Source organism: Canis lupus, chromosome 19 (genome assembly GCF_003254725.2).
Source record: "Canis lupus dingo isolate Sandy chromosome 19, ASM325472v2, whole genome shotgun sequence".
NCBI lineage: Eukaryota > Metazoa > Chordata > Mammalia > Carnivora > Canidae > Canis > Canis lupus.
In genome coordinates this window covers 11984889-11998610 of record NC_064261.1, presented here as the reverse complement: position 1 = coordinate 11998610, position 13722 = coordinate 11984889, and the positions used below count along the sequence as shown (strand labels likewise).

Genomic DNA, 13722 nt, shown 5'->3' with positions numbered 1-13722 from the left:
ATTGGGAATAATTTTCTCTTGTTCTGACCTTCTCTGTGGCAAAGGTCAGCAGCAGCAGGGAGTGGCTGTTAATCTAAAGGCTCCTGTTTATTTTCTTTACCACGCTAATTTACACTAAAGAAGACAGCTTGGCATTCACTTGCTCCTAATAGAGGCATTCTGCATTCAGGTGGTGGTATTTAGCAGCGGGTTCTGCTGTTTCTTCATCCTGGTGGTACATTGGTATTGCTACTCACAGAGTTAAATTGTAGTAGGGAAATACAAAAAGAAAGCTCAAAGATGCTGTCTTGTATGGAACATAATGCACAGTTATAACAAACAGAGCTTGATAAAATACCAGCAGCAGGGAGCACAGTTATTTATTGCTTCAAGGGAAAATCAAGCAAAATAGCTACAAATTGTTTAAAGTATGTTCTTCCCTCCGCCCTCCCCATCCTTCTTGAGCTTCAATCTCTTTGGCTATGAAACAGAAAAGACCTTTGTTATTTTCTAAGCCAAGATCTGCCTTCCTTGGTGTGCAGTGCCTGTCTTGGCTTCATGTGAAGGAACCAGCTTAAAGCAAACTCTAAGAGCAATTACCTCAGAACCATTACAAATCATGTGCAAAGCCAAGTGTGCACCTCCTGGTGGATATACCTCTGGGAGTCTTGGCGTGGGAGCCATGGCTTGGGAGCTAGCTCATTATAAAGTCATATCACAGTCCTGCTTTCCACTGTGCCTTAGAGCATCACCCAAGATCCTGGGGATGCCATACTCTTATTTCATGGAAAATATCAGAGAGTTACATGAGTTGAGTATTTAGTCAAGGGTAAAAACCTTTGGAAAAGAATGCCAGGCTGTGTGGTGGAGAACCTCTAATTTCTGTCTTCCCCCAAATCCTGTAGTGGATTTCCACCATTTCTGATTCAAACTGCATCATTGCATCATTATGAGACAGTGACAAGCTTACAAAGAGGCACGACCCCCTGGCAGAGAGCTATGCCTCTTATGGATCATCTAGAAATATTCCATGCTTCACTGGCATGGCTGACTTCAAAGATCTGTAGTAACTAAGAGGAAGATTGCTTCTACTAGGCTGAAGGTGTGATCATAAATGTCATCAGAATATGTGGAAATGCCCATGTTCAATTCAGTGGATGACCACAGTTTATCATTGAAACATGTGTTACTTTGGTAATGTGTTCTACAATCTTCACTTTGTTCTTCTCATAAGCGTATAAGGTCAATTAGAGGATAATTATTGGAAATAAAGAATAGAGTGAGATCTAGTTAATGATAGGGACTGGCAATGTATGGGGGATTAGTAAAAATAATTGAACATAAATGTATATGCCTACAGGCTTCTGGGGATTATATTAGTAAACATAGCATGCTGCTGATATTACATATTTGCAATTAATCCTCAAATAAATGTTAAGAAGTAAAAAAGCAAAGGCGTAGAAGTACTACTCCAAGTCCAATTTAGGCTCCAGCTGCTATGAAATATTCTGGGTTAGAACCATCAAACCGAACTAAGAAGTGTGGACAAACCTTTGAGGTGCAGATGCTGCTATTTAACAAAATCAGTCATGCAAAACATTGGTTTGTTTAGCTTTCTTAAGTAGAAACAGGATAAAATATTTTACAGAAATGAATGAGTAAGAATGTGGTGATAACCCTTATCAAAACATCGAGAATGATTGCCTAAATTAACACAGCTAGTGAATGGCAGAGGAGCGAAGGCAAGTGCAGAAATGGAGTATTACTTAGCTAAAACCAGTTAGGATATTTCTGAACATTTTTTCCACATGAATTAATTGGTTGGCTATCTTACCAATCTGGACAACTATGCTTTGGTATCAGCTAGGAATATAATATCTTTTTATGGTATATATACATATATTTTTTTCAATTCTAGATTATTGATGTGTGTTTGGTTAATGGGGTCCATTCTGTTATTATATAAATTGTTCACAGATTATTATTTCATTAGCTCTGCAAGGATTGATTGACTATATCCTTGGGATTTCTGGGGTTACAAAAATGGTTAAGACTTGGTTCTTGTTCTCAAGAGATTATAGCTTAGTAGAGATACAAGGAAAGGGGCTTATAAATAATGAATATTTCAAAGAAGTGCATAATGAGTGCCAAAAGTTACATCCACTATGCTTTGGGCAACTCCATTTAAAACTGGAAGCTGTGGACTGGATTCTCAGCCACGTGCCACTGGTTTGACCTTATAAGGTTACATAACTTTTCTCAGGTAAATAGTAGAATGGATATCATAATATTTTTGAGAGTATCAAATATATAAAATACATGAAAAGGTGCTTTTGTAATGTACCTTGCTACATTCTGGACTGCAGGTAGGATTCAGATGAGGGTGATGCTGCATCTGGTTGAGGGATTTTACTAAGAGAAGTATTTAATCAGCAACCTTGAATGGATGGTTAGGTTTCAAAAGCTGGATGTAGGGTGGGGATATTTCAATTAAAAGGGACAAAGCTATGAAAGCATAAAAGAATGAGACTTTAAAAAAACTACTATAGTAAAATAACATAAATTTACTGTTTTAACCATTTAAATGTACTGTTCAGTGGCATTAATACATTCTCATTGTATAGCCATCATTACCTCTAACTCTTTTTTTCAGCCATCTTTTTCATCTTGCAAAACTGAAGTGCTGTACTCATCGAATAGTAACTCCGTGTTGGAGGAGGTCATCAAGAGAAAATGAGTGCTGGTTGGCTCCAAGCTGGACCCAGGCTTCTTACCCCTTCCCCTGTCCTTGGAATATACATCTACCCATCACTCCCACTGTGGGAACTATTTTCAAGGGCTAAGCTTTGAGAGAGCGATGTTTTGTTGAGGCCATCTGGTTGTATACATGACCAAACCCCGTTAACGCCTCCATATAAACTTTTAGGATTCTGACAGGTGAGTGCAGAGATCTACTAATCTCATGGCTGCTCAAAAGAAGTTTCAAAGAGATGCACAAATTCTCTCTTTGCCTTTCATGTAAGGGGGCCAGTTTCATATTTCACCCAGAAAATTCCTGAAGTTGTAAGACAACTTTCCTCATTCCCTCTAATTCCTGGCAACCACTCTTCTGCTTTCTGTTTCTATGAATTTGACTACATACCTCAAATAAGTAGAATCATATAGTATTTGTCCTTTTGTGACAGGCTTATTCCAGTTCTCTTAATGTTTTCAAGGTTCATTCACGTTGTACCATCTGTCAGAATTTCCTTCCTTTTTAAGGCTGATGAATATTCCATTGCATGTATGTACCATGTTTATCTGTTGATGAGCACTTGGGTTGCTTGCTCTGTTTGCCTATTGCTAATAATGCTGCTATGAACATGGGTGTACAAATCTTTCTCAGAGACGCTGCTTTAAATTCTTTTGTGTATATATCTAGAAGTGAAATTGTTGGATTATATGGTACTTCTGTTTAAATGTTTGAGGGACCACGCTGTTTTCCACAGAAACTGCACCATTTTACATTTTCACCAGCAGTGCACAAGAGGTCCAACTTGTTCACATCCTCAAGAACACTTGTTATCTTCTGTTTTTTTTTTCTCTTTGATAACAGCCATCCTAATGGGTGTGAAGTACTATTCAACTGTAGTTCTGATTTGCATTTCCTTAATTGTTAGTAATGTTGAACCTCTTTTCAAGTGCTTATCAGCTTTTTATATATCTTCTTTGAAGAAATGGGTTCAAGTCTTTTGTCCTTTTTTTTGACCAGTTTTGTTTTTTGAGTTGGAAGAGTTCTTTATACATTATGGATATAAGCCCTTACCAGATATATAATTTGCAAATATTTCTCCCATCTTATAAGTTGCATTTTACTCTGTTGATAGTGTCCTTTAATTCACAAACTTTTAAAATTTTGATGTAATCCAATTATCTATTTTTCTTTTGTTGCCTGTGCTTTTAAGGTCATATAAAAAAATAATCATTCCTAACTATATCATCATGAAGTTTTTTTTCCTCCTAATAACGTTAGCTCTTAACATTTAAATCTTTGTGTCATTATGATTTAATTTTTGTATATGATGTAAGGTAAAGATCCAACTTCACTTCTTTGCATGTGAGCATCCAGTTTTTGCAACATTATTGTTGAAAAGACCATTCTTTCCCTAATGAATGAAATGTTTTTCAAGAAGGGAACATGTGTGTGGTAGTTAAGGATTAGTCAACAAGAGTTTGTGGTCATATTCTAGACTGAATGTAGGGCTCAATAGTTTGTGGACTTAATTTAGTAGAGACTAAAGTGTCACTGCTTAGGGCTGAAGTTTAGGAAAACAAATCTGTTGGCTAGTGCAGAATGGGTTAGAGTGAGAGGGAGTGTGCAGTATGTGTTTGGAAGCAAAAGAAAATATTCCAGAAATGTTTATTTTTCTTTGTTAATACTCATACCTGGTATAGAAACTGTCAGAAATGTTATTGACAGATACTTTCACATTTTTATGATCTATAAAGCACTGTTAATTAATTTTGCACTTTGAATTGTTTTTCTTATCAAAGATTTGATGGCTCATCATTTAGAACTTGAAACGTAACAGAGCGGCATGAAGAAAAAAAATGCCAATCACCATTAATCCCACAATCCAGATGTTACTGCTGCTAACATTGGCTGCCCACAAGTCTACTTTTATAAACATATGCATTTTACATACCTAAGAATAATATTGAATATGAAGTTTTCCATTTTTTATTTCACTTGGCTTGTTCTGTGAGCACTTTTCCTTGCCATTTTAATGGGTTTTAAGTGTGTTTAGGTAATAGGTATTGCAAAGGAAGGCAGAAGAACTGGTTTTAATCTTGGTAACGGCACAGACTTGCTCTGTAACCTTTACCCAGATGTTCACCCAATCACAATCTCACTTTGGCTGCCTGCAAAATTGGATAATACCGGCTACCTATTCCCTGAGGGTGTGATGAAGAGCAATGAGGTAATGCTTTAGAAATGCTTTTTCTTCCCTGCAAGAAAGGTGCTATGCATGTACAGATTATTATATCACATTGGGCCCTTGCTGAGCTAATGGGGGACCGAGGGCAGAACCACTTTCTCCCCTTTCTACCATCAGCGCCTGCATCCTATCTCAGTGAGCTTATGGGCCTGCTCTCTATATGGAGGGCTTATCACATAAACACACAGCTGCATTGTGTTTCTGCAGCTACCGAAAATATTTATGGCTTTGAAAGCAGTCATTCCCGATGATTTGATTAGCGTATTACAAACATACAGACAATATCAGGGGCATCCACTAGCATCTCAGTATTCCGACTTCATGTATTCCTCTAGTAATAGTTATCATTGTTCTTCAACTCTGAGGTGGCTGCTGCCTCTGCTGACAGTGTTCCCAGCTGTGCGAATAAGTGTGACTATGCAACCTACTGTCCTTGCCACACTCCCTAACTGTGTCATTTGTCTGCTCATTGCAGGGCCAGCATGTGTTAACGTATCTTCCTTTTTCTACATAATGGAGTGGGCAAGGTGACTGTTTCGTGCTTTTCTTCTGATTACAGAATTCTGGAGTTATCTATCACATTTGCCCACAAACCCTGCCCATAATGAGTGATATGACTCTCATGTATTCATGGAGCAAATATCTTTGGAGAAGTTGACTATATTATTCATTTCATGAGGCCAGGGTTTTTGTGTTCTCTGCAAGCTTCTTTCCACCCTGAATCCACACGCTGCTCAGTTTTCCACAGATGGTAACTGAATGATTTCTCTGTAGTCTTCATGAAATTAAAAGACAGTAGATAGCGTGACCTTCTTCTAACAGCTTCTTACATTGAATACATACAGTTGACACCATCTTTGGGATCACTTTAAATAGCACTTTAAACAGCCATCCTTTAAACCACCCATGGCGTAGGAATCAAGTACGTGCATTTTAAAGATGAGAGCACATAGGTTTGATGTACCTAAGTCTTGCCCTGTGTAAGTGGCCGAATTTGGATGCTAACCCAGGATTCCCTACTTGGCCCAGCTCGCCACTCAATGCAGCGAGAGAAGAGGAAAATGATTTTCCAAGTGGAGCAATAAGAAATCAGAAATAAAAATAAGCCATTTAGGATGGCTGTATTTTAATCCAGCACTTTTGTTTTTAGTTTGTGTGATGCTAGTCAGCAGAGACTAACCTTCTCGGCTTATATATTGTACAGAATCTGAAATAGCTCTCTGGACAGTCAGAAAGGCTTGAGGTCTTATTCTGTTCTCCAAATCAAACAGTGAACTGTTTGTTTTGCCACAAAGGCCTTTAAATATCCCACCCATATGGACAAAGCCTCCAGCATCTCGAGAAATCTGCCCGAGTATTGGGAATATTTGAAAGAGCATTTCTGAATAGTAGCCTTTATTTTTGTTATACTACATCCGTGCATTTTGAAATTTATTCCCAGCCCAGTTTTATTAATCCTAATTCCTCTTATATGAGGAAGGCAGTGCATCTTTTATCTCCATTTCACAGATTTACAGACTGAGTGACAGGCTGTGTTGAGAGAGGCTTTTCGGCTTTCTGACTTATAGAATCTAATTATGAGAGCAGAGATCCTCTTATGCTCTTCTGCTCCATGCTATTTCCAATTTGCTTTCTCTTCTGGAGAGGGCATTTTCATCCTTTATTTTTGGATAATAGTTTCAAGTTTTATTTGCACCACCAAACCTGTAAATTCTTTTGTTCTGTAGAAGGCCTGGTCAGGGTGACATCTCTCTCTCTCTTTCTCTGAAGTGGGGGAGTGGGGGTGGGAGATAATAGAAAGACCTGCACTAAAATGAATCATATTCTTTGCTTTTAATTCTGCTTAGTTTATTATATGCTGAGGGCTTAGATTTAGATTTAAAAGAACTGGCAATAATATCTGTGATAGTATCATTTACAATTGGTAATACAATGCCTAACTTATTTATATCTCCTAGTACTGCTTTATAAACACATAAATATAGATAAGCCAATCTTAGAAGATTAATTGGAAATCAGAAAATATATTCACCAAGTTTTTTTTTTTTTTTAACTATGTTCAGGGAAACTAAGAATGACTTTTTATTTTCCGTGTACAGGCAATTAATGTTACAAACTGGTTCTTGGTGGCCACTTTAGAATGTATTTTTTGTCTATGTTTTCCTTAAAATGAAATAAAGGATAATCATAACAGGAACTATGTGATCTGCTTAAAGACTTAACCAACAGAGAGGCCCTATCTGCTAGTTCTGTGCCTTGTTCAGTAAATGCATGCTGAAGGGATGAATAAACGAGTGAATGAGCATATAAACTGTGTTAGACAAAGAAAGTTAATAGAAATAAACTGGACATTGGAAGGCAATTCATGTGATACTTGTTAGGAGATCAATAGGGACAGCCACCAAGACTCTATTAACTGACCTAAGCAAAGTGAAGTGGGAAAAGTTATAAACTAGGAAGTGACATTTAAGAGTCAGTTTCCAGTGAGGGAAAATAATCTAGAGAAATGGCAAGGGCATTGAGCCTAACAGGCCAGGTACAACTCTCCTAGATTCATTTATCTAAACAACAAATATGTATTGACTGTCTGTCCTGTGCCAGGCACAGTGCTAGGGCTGAGGCTACAAAAGTCAATCCAGTTATGGCTTCTGTCTTAAGCACAATTCAAATGGACAAGACTGGATGGAAATCCAATGATATCAATGTAAGATTATTATGTTATTTATTAATATCATTTAGAAATCTATAAGATTTGTCAAAATACATAAAAAGGGAGTGATCATTTTTGTTTGGTAGAATTACTGGAAGTTTTATAGAGAAAGGAACAGTAAAAGGTTTAGTTTTGTGTAGGAATAGCACCTGAGGGAGGTATTCAAAAGCATGGAATACTGGGGGTGGGGGTGGGGGGGGTGAGTGTCTCCTTGGATTAGAAGTAGAGGCTATGTTGTGTGCATGGCTGTATCAATAAAAGGATTTTAATGTGTCTTCCAGGCTTCTGGCTTTTTTAAAAAAAGATTTTATTTATTCATGAGAGACACAAAGAGAGGCTTTGTGTAACACTTAAAGTGGGAGAAGTGGGCTCCCAAGGGGAGCCCATTGGGGGACTTGATCCTGGGGCCCTGGGATCGTGACCTGAGCCAAAGGCAGATGTTCAACCATGGAGCCACCCAGGTGCCCAGCCTTCTGGCTTTATAGTAGTCAAAAATTATTTCTGGCCTCAAGGGACTTATTAAATCCTTCATTAATTTGCAAAATATTATTAAGTATTTGCTATTCATCAGGCTCTATTCTAGGTGCTGGTGATATAGTGGTAAGCAACACAGAAAAAGGCCCTATTCTTATAGAGCTTATATAGAAAGGAAAATAGATCACAAGTAAAGGAACAACAAAGAAACAGACAACGTCAGATAATGATAATTACTATGAAGCGTAGAAGTGACTGGTGTGGGTTATACATGAAAATCATGGAAGGTCTCTACAGAAATTGGTATTTGAGCAATATTATGTGGCACAGGAGACTGGATATATATATAAGTAACCACAGAAAGAGATAGTATGTGGTAAATACTGAAAAGGACACAATATAATTTAAAGGAAAAATGAGCATTTATTGAATATATTCATATGTAAGACAACACTTGCCATATCCCTAAAAGGCATCATCTGTACCAAGTTATAGTTGAAAGAACTGAGAATCAGCGAAGTGAGGTAACTTTTCTTTTTTCTTTTTGTAAAAATTGTATTTACTTATTAAAGAGACAGCGAGAGAGAGTAAAAGAGAGTGAGAGAGGAAAGGCAGATGGAAAAGGAGGGGCAGACTCTCTACTGAGCAGGGGCCGGACATGGGGCTCAATCCCAGGACCCTGGGGTCATTACTTGAGCCGAAGGCAGACCCCTTAACCAACTGAGCCATCCAGGTGCCCCAGGTAACTCTTTTAATGGCACATAGCCTGGCTTCAGACTCAGATTTGTCTGAATCCATAGCCTGTGCTCTGTCCCACCCAAAGGACTTCTTCTTATGGAAACTTGGAGGATTTCTCAATAGAGGAAGGTGGAGATATACTTGAAAGGATGGGTGGGAATTTGATATGTGAAAATGAGAAAATAAATGGGAATGGAACACCCAAAGCAAAAAGAAGCAGATGGAGAAAATGTAGTGTTTGTCTAAAAGTAAGTTGGTTGAAGCCCAAGCTAAGAGTGGACTCACTGGGAGAAAGAAGCCTCGAAGGAGGATCAGATTTCAGAACAGAACAGAAATGGGGATAAATGTGCAGGGCCTGGAGAGCCCTGCCAAAGAGTGTTTTTTATTTAGCAGGCGATGGGGAGTCACAAAAGGTGTTCCTCATGAGGGAGCTGCTTAGCTGTAGAACAGCCTTTTGGGGGGCTCTTATAATTCTGTTTCTCTGAATATTTTAATAACTCACCAGACTGAGCGGGTTATTATCAGTGGGAATTATCCACACTTACTCACTCTATGATTAAATCTAGCATTAACCTGATGCAATGTGATATCAGGTTAAGGTATTTGGACATAGCTTTGCATAAAAAATTTCAAGTGTGCCAGTTCTCAATTGATTCCTTGAGAAACAGCATTGTCCCAGATGTCACATTGTTAGATGGATGTAGTATATTGGATGAACTCCATCTAGCTGATCCAGTCTCCAACAAATTGACGAGATGCTGACAGGATGAGGAGGTAGAGGCTAGAAGTGCTGGCATTACAGTAAGCAGTCAGGGAGATGTTATTCACAAGAGAAGAAAGAGCACAACTAAATTCACCTTTGCTCCCAGTTGGAGAGCAGATTACATTCTTTACAGCAATGTGATGACTCAAACCACCTGCAGTGGAGGGAAAATAGGCCAGGGTGAATTCTTTAAGGAAGAACTCAATGGTATCATAAGAAACCGATATATGCCAACATGGTGCCATGCAGGGTCAGACTCCTAGAGCGTCCTTCAGGCATTTTTGGTGGCCTATTATGTAATATGCCCTTCTTGTGCTTTCTATCTATATTTTCTCCACTTGTGTATTGTACATCCCAGTCTTTGTGTATCAAGCTGCTGTATGCCAAAGGCGACAGCTAAAATGTGTTTGAAAATCATCTTTCAGTTATATTTTTCATTCAGAGACATGGTTTCACAATAAATCCCAATGCAGGGGTTCAATCTATGAATGGGCTCTGGAGAGAGGTCTGTGTACTCTTGAACTTGTTTGCAGATTTTTGTATTTAGATGCATATTCAGGGACACAGTCATGAAACAGAAAGATTCTGTTACCTTTTTAAAGTCAGACCCTTTACTTTTCTTGGAATTTCCCTCCCTCCATCTCTGCCTCTCTCTCTTCCTCCCCCTCTCTCTTCCTCCCCCTCTCTCTTCCTCCCCCTCTCTCTTCCTCCCTCCCTCCCTCCCTTCTTTCCTTCCTTCCTTCCTTCCTTCCTTCCTTCCTTCCTTCCTTCCTTCCTTCCTTCCTTCCTTCCTTCCTTCCTTCTTCCTTCCTTCCTTCCTTCCTTCCTTCCTTCCTTCCTTCCTTCCTTCCTTCCTTCCTTCCTCCTTCTCTTTTCTTCCCTTTGACTTGCAAATCAACTTGGTAATTATTTTCTAGCCAACTTCTCAATCTTCTGTATTTCATCTTCCATGGATGTCTGTAGCTCTCCTTTTTCCCCCACGTGGCACAGAGCAGAAAGATTGGGAGCCAATGGTGAGGGGAGAATGGGAAGAAATGAGAGTAAGTGAGAGTTACAGAAGTTAGTTGTGGGTTATATTTGGGCACCAAAATAGTTGCTATCATTTCTTTTCTTCTACACTTCTCATTCTTACCTTTTATTGGTAACAGTAATTGTAACCTTTACAGAGCAAAACTAAAAGGTAAATGGTAATAAAAAGAGATTGTGAAAGCCTAAATACTGCTCCATACAGAATTAAAGGATGGAGGGACATGAAATACTAGATTTATTATTTAGGGTTTGAAATGAAAGCTTTCTTATTGACATAAAGGTTAGGATTTCAAGTGGCTCAAAGAAATCATGTTTGAAACAGATCTGAAGCAACTAATGAATAGAAGACAGAAACTGAGTATAATGATGAAAAATCTGGGAAAATATAACTCTAGTTATTTGGATGTAAACAATATCAGAATATGTGTTACTCTTTTTTAAAGATTTTACTTATTTATTTTATTCATTTATTTGAGACAGAGAGAGAACAAGTAGGGAGAGAAAGAGCGACAAGCAGACTCCACGATGAGCATGAAACTCAAAGTGGGGCTCAACCTCATGGCGCCGAGATCATGACCTGAGTTGAAACCAAGAATTGGATGCTAAAGCAACTGAGCCACCCAGACACCTCACAATATATGTTACTCTTACAAAATATACATTGAAGCATGTGTGTGGCTCAGTCAGTTAAGCGTCCAACTCTTGGTTTTGGCTCAGGTCAAGATCTCCAGGTCATGAAATCGAGCCCTGTGTGGATTCCATGCTCAGTGCAGAATCTGCTTAAGATTCTATCTTCCACTCCCTTTGCCCTCCCCACTGCTCTTTCTCTCTCTCAAAAAATTTTTTTTCTCAAAATATACATAAAGTAAAATTCCTCTGGAATTGTGCTCTGATTTCATGGGCTATCAGGAATTGCAATGTCTTTTTCTATTGGCAAGGACATTAATATTATAAACTTGAAAGTTGATATTATTTGTATATTAAATTAGAATTACTACAAATGAAAAAAAAGGTAAACTAGTTAGGATTGAACAGACATAGTTTTGCATCTGGCTTTGATAGTTCCTATTGCTGTGCTATGGACTACTTACTGAAGCTCTATGGTCTTAATTTCTTTTATGTGAAATAGGAATAATAACATCTAATCCATAAAGTTAGTGTGAAATTGAAATTGGATGATTTGTACTCAGTATATGATAGATGTTCAATAAATGTTTGCTCATATTATAAAGACAGCACAAAGCAAACAGATGCAAACATTTTAAAATTAATAAAGTAAACCATTTTTTGGTATAATTTGGTATTTTTCTCAATAATCCAGAATTTTGACCTTATCTTTGGGTTTTGACACTAATTATGTACAATGCTACAATGCTTGATGATGTTTCCTTTCCAACCCAGCAAGTAAGTGATTTTAGATTCAGTGCTGATAGCTGTTGCTATTTTTTTTTTTTTTTAATTTACCCGTTGTTCAACTACCAAAGAGGGAATAGTCAAAGGGAAGTGAATCACAACCCCTAAGTGTCTACTCTCTGGTCCCTGTTTTCTAGCTACACTCACTCTCCTGCCTACCACATGGTACAAGTTAAAAAAATATTTGTTGTCATTATTATTACTGTCATTACTCTGCTCTTCTATACAGCAAAAGCAGGAAGATGAGAAGTATCTAAGTAATGGTATGGAGCTCTTGGAAGGGTTGAAAGCCCTATGTCTGCTCTTCCTCTAATTAGAATGAAGTGTTTCTCCTGACATCCAAATGAGGGAGTGAAGCTACCCCTCCCTTTTCTTCCTCTGATGTGGGTTATTTTTTATGCGGTGCATTGTTCACTCATTAAACACTTCACACTTGGTTCCCCTTAGCTGGACCCCTACACATACTTTAAAAGAAAGCATTAGATAATAGCTTCTATTAAAACTGCTTCAATCATACTTTTCTTAAAGGGCTATTCTCCATTAAACAGAACCAAATATTTTGAGCAGTAATTTAAATATGATTTTTAATAGAGATTTTAACTTTCTTATTAGTAGCTAAAGAATATGTGCAATTTTAGATACCCAAACACCTCAGGAATTACTGTAAGACAATTCTGATAATGAGACAGTTCTGAAGAAACAGCTCCTCAAATAAGAGGGATTCCAATAGACATGTACAGGGCCGGTGCACATGTCAATCACAGCCATCAGTATCAGAGGCTGGATGATACAAGTTCTTCCATCCTTTCCCCTCCTACCTCCTGTTGATTTCATTTTTCTTGACACCTTTGACTCTTCTTTAATTGACTGAATCTTGCTCTGTGAAAATAAAAACATTCAAGTTTGCCATCTACTTCTTAGTTGAGACTTTTTTTCTTTCAGCTTTTGTTTATAATTGTATATTTGAGAAAGAAATCTTTTCTTCCATTATACTTTCTGTCAGTAGAAATATCTTCCATGGTGTTGCATGTTAATTGTATACATAGTAGTAACTTTTTCATTTTGAGGAGTTACTAGAGCTTGCCTGACTCAACACTCCAAACTTCTTTATGGTTTGTCTTATTTTTTTTCAAGGGTATAGTTGTAGTATCCCCCAATACTACCAATATTTTCTGTCATTTGTCCCTTTGCATGGAATTATATCCATTGCTATGAGTGTTCTGTTACCAAATATTTGGGAATAAACTATTTAAAAATAAAAGTTCTACATTGAACTCTTGGGGAAAACAATTTGATTACCATGGCCCATCAAAGGTTCAGTTTATTTTTCTTGTGTATTTACCTTTAGATTAGCTTTACTTAGACTTTCCTATAATTGAATAGCAGAAAGCACTTGTCAGCTCGTAATTCTAGCTTACTAAGTCATTGTTAGTTTTATTGTTTTCCTACCTTGTATTGGCGAAATTTCTCTACTTTGTATCATCAGCACATTTCATTACTTTACTGTATTTTCTTTCCTTTAGGTCAGCAAAGTAACTAAAACCAATACTAATGCTGATCTTTATGACATGCCACAAGTCACTTCCCTCCATTTGGCCCAGCTGCCACTTAAAAGCACCTTTGGCTTCAATATCCTA

The 13722-nt window shown here is 37.7% G+C and overlaps 1 protein-coding gene and 1 long non-coding RNA gene across 2 annotated transcripts in view; one reads left to right on the top strand and one right to left on the bottom strand.

The window, feature by feature from the left end:
* The window catches only part of C19H4orf33 (chromosome 19 C4orf33 homolog), a 306533-nt gene that overhangs the window by 281344 nt on the left and 11467 nt on the right, over positions 1–13722 (top strand). Inside the window, exon 10 of the transcript XR_004807008.2 lies at positions 2633–2916. The gene's annotated coding sequence lies outside the window, so the exon portion shown is untranslated. The remainder of the gene's footprint in view (positions 1–2632; positions 2917–13722) is intronic.
* The window catches only part of LOC112642792 (uncharacterized), a 34718-nt gene continuing 33676 nt past the window's right edge, over positions 12681–13722 (bottom strand). Inside the window, exon 4 of the long non-coding RNA XR_003125455.3 lies at positions 12681–12964. This is a non-coding gene — a long non-coding RNA (uncharacterized LOC112642792). The remainder of the gene's footprint in view (positions 12965–13722) is intronic.